Below are 15,705 nucleotides of genomic sequence, written 5' to 3' on the forward strand. Positions count from 1 at the left end.
GTTTCACAAACTGCTCAAAATGATATAGCGCCCCCGTTTGGCCAATTGGGGTAAGATTGGTTTTAGTGATATTTGGACTAACACTCTACATCTTTGCCAAATGCCATGAACATGTTACTTTGCATGTATGATTTAGAGGCAGAAGAATAATTTGCATAAAACTGCAATATTCATTGAATTTATTAAAAAAGCATGTTTCAATTTTAAAGAAATCCGATCTGACAGATCTTTAGAGATTGGTCCAAAGTTCACGTAAAAAAAGTTTTGTGCACGTGGAGCGAAAATTCCATTTTGAGCAGTTTTACAAACTGCTCAAAATGGCGGAAAATTTAAGGGCGGAGCTTACTTAACAACGACACAGATGTCTTCCGCTTGAGTCAAAGCACGCGTGTAACAAGTTGCATGTCTTCAAACAAAACGAGTCATGACTTATGCCCGTTTGAAGTTTGAATTTTCAAACGCTTCGTATAGCGCCCCCCTTTGGCCGATTGGAATAAAATTGGTTTCGGTGATACTTTGACTAACCCTCCACATCTTTGCCAAATGCCATGAACGTGTAACTTTGCATGTATGATTTAGAGGCCGAAGAATAATTTCCATAAAACCGCAATATTGATTGAATTATTAAAAAATTATATTTCACTTTAAAAGAAATCCGCCGAGATAAATCTGACCGTATTGGTCCAAAGTTCATGTGAAAAAAGTTTTGTGCGCGTAACGAAAAAAACCCAGGAGGAGATAGATTTTTACTGTTTTTCATATTATTCCGAATTGTGGGAGACCTAAAGGTCAGAGGTCAAAAGTTAGAGGGTAAAAGTTGTTCGGCATGAGGAGACGCATACATGTATACAGGTTTCATGGCTGTACCTAAAACACAGCATGAGCTATCCCTGTTCAAAGTTCGCACTTTCGAAGGCTTCCTACAGCGCCACCATTTGGCCGATTGCTGTATAAAATAATAGCACACTTCGCCACTGTAAGCTGAACACATTGATGTTTTTATTTTCATTTTCTCACTAAGTATGTAGGAGTAGAAAGGAACCGAAGTTCCCGTCTACAGTATGCATGATATGACTGATAGATAAATAATGACAACATCTAAAGTGTGCTCGCCTTTATAGGCGAGCCCACAATCAGTAATTTAGTTAACTAGAAGCGTCTAGTCCGCAACCTGGCCAACTCGGGAACGATGTAAATAGTGAATGAATGCCCCGCCCTTTAATGCAATCCCCATTATACCTGTTGTCATAGGACCCGTGTTGACCATTTGTTTGACTGTGTCCATGTATGCCCATATATGGAGATATCTGTCTGACTGCGTCCAAGTTATGCCCATATATGGAGATCTCTGTATCTGCCTGACAGTCGGCCGAGCGTCTAGTCGAGGACCGGCCTACTCGGGAACGATGTAAATAGGGAATGAATGCCCCGCTCTTTAATGCAAACTCCATTATACCTGTTGTCATAACCTGTTTTGACCATCTGTTTGCCTGTGTCCATTTATGCCCATATATGTAGATATCTGTATCTGTCTGCCTGCGTCCATTTAAGCCCATATGGGGATCTTTGCAGACACAGTGCCGTTCTGGAAAATACTAATGTCAGACATTAGCTCCGCATACGGAGATTCCGGACCTTTCGCGCTGGTTCCGGATAACCGCATAACAGGTCAGGTCGAGGCCGGGCACTGCACTCCCTGCTGCGGCGGGGAACGCGTGTGCCGAATTCTGTGTAATGCAAACCCCATTATACCTGTTGTCATAGGATCCATTTTGACCATCTGTTTGCCTGAGTCCATTTATGCCCATATATGGAGATATCAGTATCTGTCTGTCTACGTCCATTTTATGCCCATATACTGTATGGAGATCTCTGCAGACACAGTGCCGATTCCGGAAGACCCTGATGTCAGACAACAGCTCTGCATACAGAGAATCCAAACTTTTTGCGCTGGGTTCCGAAAAATCGCGTATCGGGTCGGGTCGAGGCCGGGCACTGCTCTACCTGCTGCGGCAGGGAACACGCGCGCTGAATTTGAAGCTGGTGGGACGAACGGTTCTCAAGATACGCGGATTACATACATACATACATATATATACATACATACATACATACACACTCACAGAGGATTTTTTGTTGACTCATGTGGCGTATGTGATGTCAGAGCCTTTTATGAAGTGATGTCACAATGAGTCAGCGCTTGCTCCGGAACGGCCCGATGTCAGTCATCTCTGCATACGGAGATTCCAAACCTTTCGTGCCGGATCAGAAAACCCCCGAAATTTGGAGTCTGTAGCACCAACCATGTGCTGTCAGGGCTCTTTCATGCAATTCGGCCTCGGCTTCAATTAATAGTCACGATACAAAGAAAAACTGAAATAAAATGAAGTACATTCATTTAAAGAACAAAGCACCAAGGCTTGAGGTAAGTCAGCCAAAGATAAAACAAACTGAGAGAAATAAACAAGGCCAAAATACACAGACAAATCCAGACTCCAAGGGCAAGAATGGACAAAACAGACAGCAACAGGGTGCAGAAAAACAAGATATGAAAACATAATACCGTGACTATCTCCACATGCAGGCCGGGTGACCTAGACACAGGCCAGTTGTGACAGTAAGTCGTGGATTATAGTCGTCAAGATCCAAAAAAGCAAAAAAAAAAGGGAAATAGAACTCAGATACGATACGACATACAAGTTTGTGCATTATGGTAGAGCCCCCTATGAGCAAAAATGAAAGTGATTTTAAAGGGATCCCTGGCTAATACGACAAATATGCCTTAATACATTATAATTGTCCTCTATAACAACGATGTAAAATTAAAAACACCTCAATTATTTTATTTCTTCAAGAAATAGCTAATCTTTCACTCAATAGGGGAAATGCCCGTCGCAAGTTGATGATGTCATAAATGTCATGTGTGATCTATCCCTATGGAATTTATGGCATGCATGTGAAAATAAAAACAAATGTAATACTTCCTATGGTTAATATGACCATCAAATCAATATTTCAAATGTTTTTTTTTTTTTTACTGATTTGTTTGTGCCTGATGCCATGATGACACAAGTTAGACAACTCCTTATGGTTATTGTCTTATATAGGACTGCCTTTTTACCAGCTTGCAAATCTGGTCTACAGATCGTCAGCCACCTAGCCGCCACAGTATGCCAAAATCGTGTTATTTCTTTTACCATATATGACACATTTTTGGTAAAACACCAGGGATGTAGTGGGGCATAAACGCGCACGTTCCCACACTTCTCTCACGTCGCACACACGCGCATTGACGCGCGTGCACAAGTGATGCACGGGCAGGCAGGGTGGGTGGGTTGGGTCAAGAAATTTACACTTTATTGGTGGGGGGTCCCGACTCCTGTCCAAATAATATGTAATGCGCAGCAAGCATCCTTCCCAGCCAAGCTGGTCCGTGTCATGTAATTCTAATTAAGTCCATTATACTTCCTGTAAGTAGACTTAGAAATAAAACCAGTTGGCAATCATATTAAGGGAGTATCTTATTTTGAAATCCATCGTTTTGAGAGGAAGTGCTTCTGCTTGTTGTTATTGGCTAGTGGCTACTTGGTGCAGCCTACGTCTGCAGCTCAGATGTAAACAGAAGTGGATTGTACACACACTAAAGTTAGTATTTATGATATTAAACGATGCTCCTGTAACTTAAACAATTTACACCCTTTGAACATTTGTTAAACAACTTGTTGAAACTCTGCAGCAGATTAGGTAAGGAGCTGGTTAATTACCCTCTAGTGGTTAGGCTGCTAGTTGTGCTGCGGTGAGCCATAGATTGAAGAAAATAGGTTGAGATTGAGAAGCGTCAGCATAGAGCTGTTGCTTCGGTCTCTCTTTCTCTTTATAGTTGTTCATTTTGTCTTGTGCCAGCAGGCTACTGGGATCCTCAACATCTCTCTGTGATACAGTTGTGCTCCGTGTGTATAGACCTATACAGGAGTGTTGTCAATTAAAATAAGCATGTCGTCATGACTCATAGTTAACAGTTCATTGCTTTTAAATGTTCGAATGATATTTGATATGGCTCTGCTGCACTGCACTGTTATGTGCTCTAAATCAGTGCTGAAAGAATGATTGCATTCTGTTTTTGCACAGTTGAATTGGCTGCCTTAAAAATCCACATTCAACGGTGTATTTGACGTGTATCTAACGACGGCTGGCTGCGCTGGGCTGTGATTATTGATGCAGAGGTGCGGGGCAGGCTGGGCAGGCTGGGCCGGGTCAGAAAATAAAAATGTGCGGGTCCATAAAAAAACCCTGACCCGCGCATCACTAGCGTGCACGCGCATTGACGTGCTCACACACGCATTGACGCACGTGCATGCGTGGGGCTTCCCCCCACTTCCAAATTTAGCACTACATCACTGTAAAACACGTGTGAATGTATATATTAATAGATGTTGCATTACTATGCCAAAATCTCCTTATTTCTTTTACCATATGCATGTATGAAACATTTTTGGTAAAACAAGTGTGAATGTATATATTATCAGATTTTGCGTTTCTTTCTCCTCAGCTTTCTTGGTGATGTCACCACCTCAGCAAGGCTAGTCCACAAGGCGCAAGCTGGTATAAAAGGTCTGTGTCATTTTTTGTTTCCCTACTATTAATTAGGCATCCCTAATGGACACTAGCCTCGTACCCGCCCCTCTTCCAGAAACCATTTCATTTGTTTCTCTCCTGGAGAACGGAAGTTGGTCGTTTACTAGGCTAAATGGACACGTCATCATAGGCAAACCTTTTAACATTTAAAAGGTGGCAAAACCTTTGATGAGATGTTTTGGCGACCCAATTTAAATCTCCCCCAGTGCTTGGGAAACGAAACAAAGATAGCAGATCGACATAATGCGTCGCAAGAATAAACATGGATAATGATGTTCAGGCTCTGTGAAAATGTGAAAAATGTACCAAGGTGCTCTTGAAGAGGTGCTGTGAGCAGAGATAAGTATGGGAACCATCCTTCACTCGTTCTGTTTAGCCCACACACACGCACACGCACACACACACACACACACACACACACACACACACACACACACACACACACACACTCGGTTGCCCAGAGGCGGCACAATAGTTAAGGTTACAAAGTTACAGGGAAGTATGAAAAGAAAAAACAGCAAAAAAAGAAGAATGAACTAGCACAGGTCTCCCCAAGTGAGGTAGGTTATTGTAGCCTCCTGGTGGCACTATAATATGCCAATTTGAAATGGGTGCCATGTCTTCTTTTTCATTTTGTTCCAAAAAGGAGTTTCGCAAAAGTCGACCTGCTGGTGGCGCTATTGACCATATTCACACTGCGGCCATCTTGGATCACATGACCTATGTGGTGGCAACGCAGCCAATCAGAAGCTTCCGCGGGCGGGTCTTGCCTTGCCTTACCCAAGATGCTGTTTTGAGCTGATTGGCTCCGTTTTGCCACCCCATGTGGTCATGTGATCCAAGATGGCCACAGTGTGAATATGGCTAATAACAGGCCAATGTGAAAAGGGTGGCGTCTATCTATCTATCAGTCTGCTATATAATAACTATTAATCGACAATCGACAATGATGACTGGACCAGCCAGATTAATCGTTTAACTCCTGCTTCTTAACTGTGCCGTATTAAGAAGCTCTGATGTTTCAGCAACCTCGCCTTTAGGGCGGCTTACTGGTATATATCTATCTATCTATCTTCTATCTACAAATTAGACACATCTTCTCGTCCACTCCACTCCCCTGCAGTCACAGCCTCCTTGTATCTATGAATCTAAGACTCCCTAATCGGGAGATAAGCGACCGGCACGTCGCATACACAAACTTTAGAAGGCAATCGTAGCCATTCAGGAGGGAATATGGGAAATGGGACAGATCCATGTTGATGACATGACTTTAGAGATACTGTGTACCGATTGGCCTTCACACTGAATGAGCACTATAACTTAACTATAACAATAAAAAATATATAGTTTTAAAAATCGTTCTAAGCCAAGTGGATGGTAAACGATATAGTTATAGATATTTATCTTTATAGTTATCGTATTGACTTAGATTGGGACTTACACCGGAGTGGTTGGCCTACAGAAAGGAAACAGAAGCTAAAAGCTCGCTTTAGTGCAGTCAACCATGCACCTCTTTCCTGTTGGTTGATGGCCAGTCAAAGTTCACCAATGATGAATTCCATGGGAAATGGAATGCGGACTCTCCTGAAATGTATGTGTATTGTGACCGTGCTCTTAGGATCTGTCTGGGCATTATAAAAAGCACATAGGCTTAACAGGACACAGTTGAACATGATTGACAATTTGTAGTCTACAGGATTGGCTGGGGCCTGGGAGTAACAACTCTGCTGTCAACGATCCAGGAGCCAAAAGCCTGTTCCAAAACATGTCGAGCCAATTCAGGCTTTTGCAAATCCCGCCCCATTCTGCCCTGTTACTATGGTGGGACATTAACCCTGGGCAGATTGTTTTTATAGTGGCAGTGAATGGGATTTTTTTTTTTTCATAGCCTCATTATTGCAATTTAAAGTACCAAAGGAAAAACATCTAGGTGATATTAATAAAAAGGGAAGACAAAGGTACAGTAGTTACATTGCAAAACAGGGTGTTTCCCCGAAAATATATGTTTTAATTTGTTTAATCCCAGTGGGACAGAATCACTATTGCAGATTCTTTTATAGTGGATGTGGATGGGATTTTTTTCCTTCATAGCCTCATTACGTAACCAAAAAAAACACATCTACGTGATATTAATAAAAAGGGAAGAAAAAGGTACAGTAATTACATAGCAAAACAGTAATTTCCCCCCGAAAATATATGTTTTAATTAGTTTAATCCTCTGGATCAGAGAGAGAATAGAAATAGAAAAAGAAAGCGCATTGCATCTTGGGTAGGAAGAGGAGAACTATAATCTGTTCTCCTCACATAATAGGCTGGCTTTTCGTAATTCTGCCCATTTAAAATATATGTACCCAATCGTAACTCTTAGTTACATTGATAAGGTCCATGTGAACTAGTTTGTTGAAGCTTATTCATTATATTGAGCGAAATCGCGGCCGTAAATCACGGCCGTACCAGACGCATGCCGTGTCGCGCAGTGCGGACTGTTCTTGAAAGCCTGAAGCAACATTCTCCACTGCACAAACTCCACCCCCGATAGCAAAAAGTGAATGGTTTTTTCTGGTTGGCCAGTCAGGGAGTCTCAGGAACCAATCAGAAGGCTGACAAACGGTGAATTGCATGTAAATACAAAGAAATGCAAGTATTACGCTTTCTTTCTCCCATTCACTCAAGCCAGGCATACTGCTCAGTGTTAATTTACATATCCGTTGTACTGTATACTCTTATCTTTTTTTTTTATTGAGTAATAAATCCATGTCCATGTGATAAAAGTACTCAAATGTTTTACTTACTGTAAGTAGAAGTAACTCATGTGAAAAAGTGGGGGCTCTGGCCTGGGGAGCCAGAGCCTCTGGTCCCAGGTACAATAGGGTATATGACATTTGGAACCCACTCAAGGACACTTTGAGACCCACTGGTGTAGAGTGTTTCCAGTGAGCCAACATGCACCATAGCAGCACCCTGACTCTGTTTGACCAGAATGGAACAGACTCTTCATTAGCATCGTCGGTAACACCTGTGAAGGAGGTCGAAAGACACCCGGAAGTAGAACAAAATGGTGTATGTGCATATACCCTATTCCCGGCCAGGTCAGCAATGTGTCAATTTGTGTCCCTGAGCAAGACTCTTAACCCCTGATTGCTCCCAGAGCGCTGTAGAATCCAATAGCTGTTAAAGGATGGGTAAAATGCAGAGGACAAGTTTCACGTACGGTATGTGCAAATGTACTGTGACAAAACACCCCAAGGAGTGGGGTCCCGTATCGTATTGCAATACTGCAATGTAGAAATACTCTGTTACAAGTCAGAAATTCAAAATTGAAAAGTTTTGGTATCAAAATGTACTTAAAGTACCAAAAGTAGAAAGTACTCATTATGCAGTTTTAAAATGTATACAAATCTTTAGAAATTGGCAGATCTACATGCCCACAATGTGAGCTTGTAGATCAGATATTTTCAAATGGCTGAAATGTATATAGGGCTGACATGGTTCTTGTTTTGTATAAATATTCTCTCTTCTTTAAAAAAACAAAATTGTAGATGTAGTGGAGAAAAGTAAAAGTACTGAAAATTGGAAATGTCCTGTTAAGTAAAAAATGCCTCAAAGTACATACAGTACTTGAGTAAATGTACTGTTACTTTACACCTCTGAATAGTACACAGGTGTGTTTTTACTCTTTTGGCAGACTGAGAATGGTTTCATAACCAAAACACGTATCCCCACCTTTACACCTTTTCATTTTGGTAGCACTTTTTGATTTGTTCCTTTGGATCATCAAAGAAAAAAAAACTTTTTGCGTCTGCGAAACATCTGTCTACATTTATTTTCTTATGTTTGTGAGCGAGCATTGCTTTCGTATTCTTGTTATTTGTTTGGCTCACGCAACTAATGAACTCTTTGGACTTTTCTTTTCAAAATCTTTCTATTAAAAATTCCAGCGGTAAAAATCTCAAGGGCATTGCATTATTGTTTTAGTCTAGACAACGGGTCTGATCTCTACCAATTTGCATGTATAAGACACAAAGATAAACAAGACTGTGCTGCTGAAGAGTAGAAACCCCCCCCCCCCCCCCACCCCCCCAAAAAAAAAACGCATTTCCTTCCCTTCATATTTATCAATTCAGTAATTAACATACTTAAACCCCATGCATCCATATTGTGGGGAAAGATTTTGCAGAAAATGGCTTGATGTCATCACCAGGGACCCAGACACAATGGGCTTGTCGCTGGCCGAAGCCGAGCCGAGACCTTAGCACTGGACCGACCCAGATGGAGAAGATTGGTGAAGTTGATTGGCTCTACGCGTGGCATCGGCGCGTCGCCCCCCACCCCGTCCCAGGAATAGTCGCCCCCAACCACTCCAAACTCAGACCCTAAACCCCCTTTGGACAATTCAACAAGAGAGCAAACGTTTCTCTCATTTTTGGTTGTTTAACTTAGTGTCACATGTAAGTAAGCCTTCCCTCCCTTGCTGAGCCATGAGGCCCATAAGGCCTACTGTATCTCCTGTTTCCTTAGAGTGAGGCAGCTTGATGTGTGCAAGTACACCTCCTGGACATGATGCTATATGTCTCAGGGACTTACCCCAATCCAACCCGCATGTAGGCCCTGATAATTGTTCAATTTTTACAGATTTATAAAAGTAACGTAATTGCTGGACTATAAGCCGCACCTGAATGTAAGCCACACCAGCTAAATTTAGTACGAAAAACAAATGTGTACATATACAGGCCGCACTTGACTATAAGCTGCAGGTGTCCTTCCTGCTTCCTGCTAGAGCGCCCCTGGTGGCCGTTAGCTGTAAAAATCTATAGATTACAGAATGTACTTGTTAAAAAAGTGTGCACATTTAAAAGCAAATCTCTGTAATGTTCTGTACCACAACATACTCACAAGAGTTCAGATAACCGCACCCACTCAACTACACACCCCCACACGCAAACGCAATCGCCCCAACACACACACACACACACACACACACACACACACACACACACACACACACACACACACACACACACACACACACACACACACACAGTGTAAATACAGTGAAGGTCTCTTTAACCGAACACTGTGTCATAATTATCACAACAGGTCACTTCCAACTTTTCTACAACTGTTCCCCAAACAAGCCTTTATGTTACACGGCCGTAATCTCAGTCATTCAGTAACCAGGGTAATAGTTTCTTGTATACATTATACAATTATAATTTGGTCAAATATATCCATTATATCCTACATTATGTTTCTTCTAGCTTTGCAATGAATATATCAACTGAGGTAATTTAGTGTTTTGAGCTATTAAAGTGCAATATATCACAGGGTTATCCACTCGCTTCTTATCCTTAGCATAGGAAGACATACAATCAGGACTAGAACTAACCTGTGCACACATGCATATGCCTTCTCTTTCATGTTCTCCAGTCAATTTCCCAGTCTTATTTTGAGTATACTAGACAGAACCCAAGGTCCTTGAGGAGGGTCCAGGGGGTCCCCAATAAAATGATTTAATATATCTACAGACTTTAACCCTAGTTTATGATTCAGCAATAGCAATAGCTTACCTACAAGCTCACAACACATCGCCTTGCCTTGCAACTTACAACTTACAAAATATATTTGAAAAGACTTTTCAAAGGTTGAACATTATGAACAGAAATGTTCTCATGGGGGTCACTGGAACAAAATATTTTCAGATGAGGGTTCACCATATACATTTTGGGGTCCTTGACATGAAAATGTTTGAGAACCACTGTAGGCCTTCTAGACCGTTCAGGCCCGGGCCTAGTCGGGGACCATGGATAGTCAGATATCAGTACCATTTGAGTGGGCAAATGGCAATGGTTTTGTCCTCTTCCTGCACTCTTTCTACTGCCATAGTATTTCCCTATCTTTCTCTGCTGTTTCTGGGGGCAATGTCCTCTGCATAGTCAAGGTCAGTAATCATGGTGGGGTGAACCCCAGTGCCTCCTCCCTGCCATGGATTGCAAGTCTCAGGAAGTACATCGCTATAAGGAAGTACAGGGTATACCGTATACTGTTGCGCCCTTCTTTGTCCTTTGTTCCGGGTTGACTGCCAGTCCGGTGTCAAAAACATAAAGGAAAACTGGCAGAGAAAGACTCGCATAAACTATTAAGGAAAACTCCTTAGAGCCTTTTGAAATGAAGTGCCATTTTTATTTTCTAGAGTGTCAGTGTGCCATGTCAACACACATTTTAATGACAAATATGTTGACATATTTTGATTGGCAGGACATAACGATCATTAGACCCAGAACAATAATCCACCTATACGCCTCCCCGACTCCCTTAAAACTCAGAGTTCAGAGTTTTAATGAATGTAGAAATTTGTGCAACATGTAATTTGCTATAAATTAGCTAACTTCATTTAATTGACCACGTTTAAAAAATAATTTAACGACAAATATTTTGTCATTTTGATTGGCCGGACATTGTTATAACGATCATTAGACCCAGAGCACTAACCCATCTATCTCCCTGACGCCCTCCCAAGTCAGAGTTCAGAGTTTTAATGAATGTAGAATTTTGTACAAGATGTAATTTGCGATAAATGAGCTAACTTTGTTTAATTGACCACATTAAAAAAAAAAGATTTGTTTAAAATAAAAATCCTCTCTCTCACACTTCTGCCAGTGTGCCGGTGAACGCCTTCCCCGGAGCCAATGTTGGCACCCTGCCTTAGAGACTTCAGAAAATAATATTTTTTTAATGGGCAACTGAGAGAGGATATGTGGTTTGTATTACTCACCGCCCATTGGCACTTCTTACACCTAAAGAGAGGACCAATGAGAGAGAGAGATGAACGCTGCTTTTGTATTGCCTCCCTCCTAGGTGTGGCGCGCAGCTGGTAACGTTTCAGGTTGATTGAGCAGGTACTGTAGGTGGGAATGTAGCGTCCGCAGTGATGGGCAGTAGCGAGCTACAAGTAGCGGCGCTACATAGCTTAACTACATTTCTCAGTAGCGTCACGGTAGCGCAGCTCCTTTTGAACCAGCGTAGCTGTAGCGTAGCGGAGCTATTTTTAGACTCCAGTAGTGACGTAGCGTGCAACAAACGCTACACGTTACTATCCCGGCGAAATTTGACTGCTAAATAACGTTTGTGAGGAAAATAATTCCCAACAGATCCCCAAACATGTTGTTCTGCACAGCGCTGCATGCTTTCACTTCACTGTGTTGAGTACGACAGCGACTGACACTTCAGCCCGCATCTAGAGGGATGTATGGCTCTTTGAAGTGAGACCGAGCCAACGATCTGTCTCACTATATGCGCTCTCTACTACGCACTCTCTACTGCGCGAACCGGATCCCATCGTTCACTTCAAAGAGCCGTTCAAAAGATTCAATTCGTTCGCGAACGTCCCACCTCTGCATGCCCGCACCATGTTCAGGGAACGTGTGAGAAGTGAGACTGAGAACAACTGACATACAAGCTCACATCGCGTTGCAAATGCCAACATTGTGAGCTTGTAGATCTCCGGGGGCGGAGCATAAATCAGGCTTCAGCCAGAGATGGACAGTACTCGAAGTACTTGAGTAAGAGTACAGAGTACTCCTGGTCACACTCCAATCCACAGTAAACTCAGTCAAAATGTTACAAGTAAGAGTAAAAAAAGTACTTGCTTTTAAATAAACGTATGTATTCAAGAGTGCATACCGGTACATGCTTTTAAAAATAAGCTACTTGAAGTACAAATAAAAGTAAAAGTACTCAAGTACATTTCCACCGCTGGCTGCAGCTAATCAACTGTTTCGACAAAACAGTGAGCACACAAGTCACTGCAGTGCACTCTTTTGTCCACGGCTAACTAATGACAGTGAAGTGGCAATTTAAGGACCTTTTAGACATTTTTAATACCTAAAGTGGGGTCTTCAACAGGGGGTCCGCGACCCCTAGGGGGTCCGCGGAGGTACTGCAGGGGGTCCGCGAAATTATTGCTTAAAAAAAAAAGATTTCAAAAAATGTTTTTGTTTTTTTACATTTATGTTAAAAAAATAATCATGATTCTATCCATTTTGAATAGCTTGAATACATGATTACTATGCAATTGACAGATTGTTGATATTATTGACATTGGTTCTCAGTTAATAAGTAGTATGTTTAGAAATGGTAGTGGTACGGCCCACCCTGCTCGCTGTAACTTGTACATATTTAAAATAAAAAATATGTCGTAGCCCCGACCCCCCCACCCTACGAGGTGGTAGGGTAGGGGGTCCCTGCTCCATCTTCCCATCAGTTTGGGGGTCCCCGGCCTGAAAACGTTGAAGACCCCTAAACAAATATAAATAAAAGACCAAAACTACATCAAAAGTTATCGTCAAATTGACTATAGTAAAAGAGGCACACATTGTGAAAATGGCAGATCTACAAGCTCCAAACGTGAGCTTGTAGATCTGCTATTTTCACAACATTTATCGGTGGAACAGAGTGAAACTAAATGTAATGCCTCAACTCCTAATTCCAATTGATTGTCAGGGTGGGGTCCCCAGTTCAAAAAGGATTTTTGGGGGGGTCACAGCCTGAAAAGGTACACATTTAATGTGTACGTAAAGTAAATTAAAAAAAGTAAATTAAAGGATGACACAAAAAGCCAGACATAAGGGCTTGTTTCCAGTTTTATAATAATCAACCGAACTGAGCATTTTTTGCCTGCCTATTTGTTTGGTGGAAAGTTGTACTTGATCATGAAGTTGATAAAAAAAAAAAAAAAAAGTAGCTTTGTAGTAGTTAGCTACTTTTTCCGTGTAGCTTGTAGCTTGCTTTGCTACATTTTCTGTGGGTAGCTTCGTTGTAGCTTAAGCTATATTTCATCAAGGGTAGCTTGTAGCTTAGCTTACTACATTTTCCAAGTAGCTTGCCCATCACTGAGCGTCCGTCTATGACGTGGCCTAGGAGGGGGCAGTGTCCCTGTGCCAGGGTCTTGTCCTCCCCCTGGTGCTGTGCCTACCTGGCAGCGCTCCCGAGAGCGATATACCACAATATATATATATATTTATATACAGGTATATATATATATATATATATATATAATACTAAATCCTCACCCCTTTTTTGTGACATGCTTTTTTATTCATTTTACTCTTAAACATAACTTTTCATTGTTTTTACATTAGCTTAGGTGGTTCAGGCGTCTAGTACGGATGCCCCTCGAGCGCCTTCCTAGGAAGGTCCTTGATGCACGCCCCACTGGGAGGAGACCCCGTGGCAGACCAAAGACCAGATGGAATGATTATATCTCCAAACTGGCTTGGGAACGCCTCTGTATTCTCCCTGAGGGAGTGGAGGAAGTTGTTCGGGATAAGGAAATCTGGAAATCTCAGTTGGAAGTTGGAACTGTTACCCCCGCGACCCGATTCCCGATAAGCGGTTGAAGATGGATGGGTGGATAGAAATATGCCATATAAAAAGTAAAAGTATAATCGAGGGACAAAATTAAAACTACTTTTATCACTCCATGACAAAATGTACAGTTTCTCCACTTTCCCAAAGTGTAATAAGAGGTGTTAAGAATTTCCCCATTTCTCTTTCAAAGTAGGAAACAATTTTGTTAATGACAAAGTTCTAAGCTAGCTGAGGAATCCGTTGCCTTGCCTTCACACTTTGAAGCTCCCATTTGAAGATTAAAGAAGGCGGTACTGGGGGCATTTCATTAATGGACCCCTTTGCCTCCCATGAGGCCACCCACAACTTAAAATAAAGCAGTCTATAGAGGATTCTTGCCCCATGCGGCGTTTGATTTCATTAATCAAACACTGGTTTAAAGTGATGATTAGAGTCACTGGTGGCCAAGAGACTTTCTCCCTGATTGAAGATGCACATGCCTCACACACGAAGGAGGAGAGGGAGAGAGAGAATAAGTGCGTCAATTCATGAAAAGTGTTTCAGGCCTAAGTTAGGTGTGGCAAGGTCACTTATTATAATGATCTGCTAAATGATCGTCTCACTATATTTTTATAATGTTTTTGTTACATCAACTCTAAAGGAAAGACCTCAAACTGGATTCTATGTACAAAATGATTACTTTTGACACAATGAAAAATTTAAAAGGGTTCTGCTGCTGCATTCACCTTAAATAACTTCCATCGCTGAACTCAAATCGAATGCCACCAACAATGTGTTCAAATTTGTGAGAGCCGTAAAAATGTATTGTGTCCCCATTCTAATCTTCCTTCAAACTGAACTGAGAACTCCCATGTCCTTCAGCAAGGTGTATACAGCCGTGTTTACGCTAGTTACTCATCCGTCGCATTCAAGTCCATGAAGAATGACTGAATGCCTGGATTGCTCCCCTGCAATAAGTGCTCTTCTCGGGGAGGAGCAGCACGGCAGACAAAGCAAAGTGAACACTTTCCTGAATTCACACATTTCACCCGATGAAAACACATTCCCTCACAAGAGGTGATACCTGCTGCCTTGGTTGCAATTGTATTTTTTTTTTTCATAAACCATTTAATGCCCCCCCCAAAAAAACACACTGTGGACTGCAGAAGAGCTAAAGAAAAGGCCTTGTCGAATATACTTGTTAAGAGGCTTATCCCGCTGCTTCTATGTTGAAAACAAAAATCTTTTAACAAATTGGTCAAAAAACAAACAAAAAAAAAAGCAATCAGAAAGCATAATAGGATTAGCTAATAAATCAATAGCATTACTGGCTGCACCATGTACAGCAAAGCAGTACCATGCTTTTCAGCCAGTGTGACTGTGTTGGAGAACTTGGGACCCTATGCTACACCAGTCCACTTTATATTTTGGCTTATAGCCCTATGACTCTTGAACGGAGGTCATACATGACCTACCTTTTTTTTGTTTGTTTGTTTATTGACCAATTTTTTTAAAGATTTTTGTTTTCAACATAGAAGCTGTGGGATAAGCCTCTTAAGTATATTATTCAACAAGGCCTTTTCTCTAGCTCTAATGCGGTCCACCAGGGACGTGCTGGCCATTGGGAAAAGTGGGACAACTCCCGAACGGCCGGTTCATTCCCAGGCCGGCCATTAGGAATATATTAAAAATAAAATGTCAGCCTTCCTTTCTATTTTGGGGGCT

The sequence above is a fragment of the Nannobrachium achirus genome (assembly GCF_963921795.1).
Source record: "Nannobrachium achirus genome assembly, chromosome: 1".
Classification (NCBI taxonomy): domain Eukaryota; kingdom Metazoa; phylum Chordata; class Actinopteri; order Myctophiformes; family Myctophidae; genus Nannobrachium; species Nannobrachium achirus.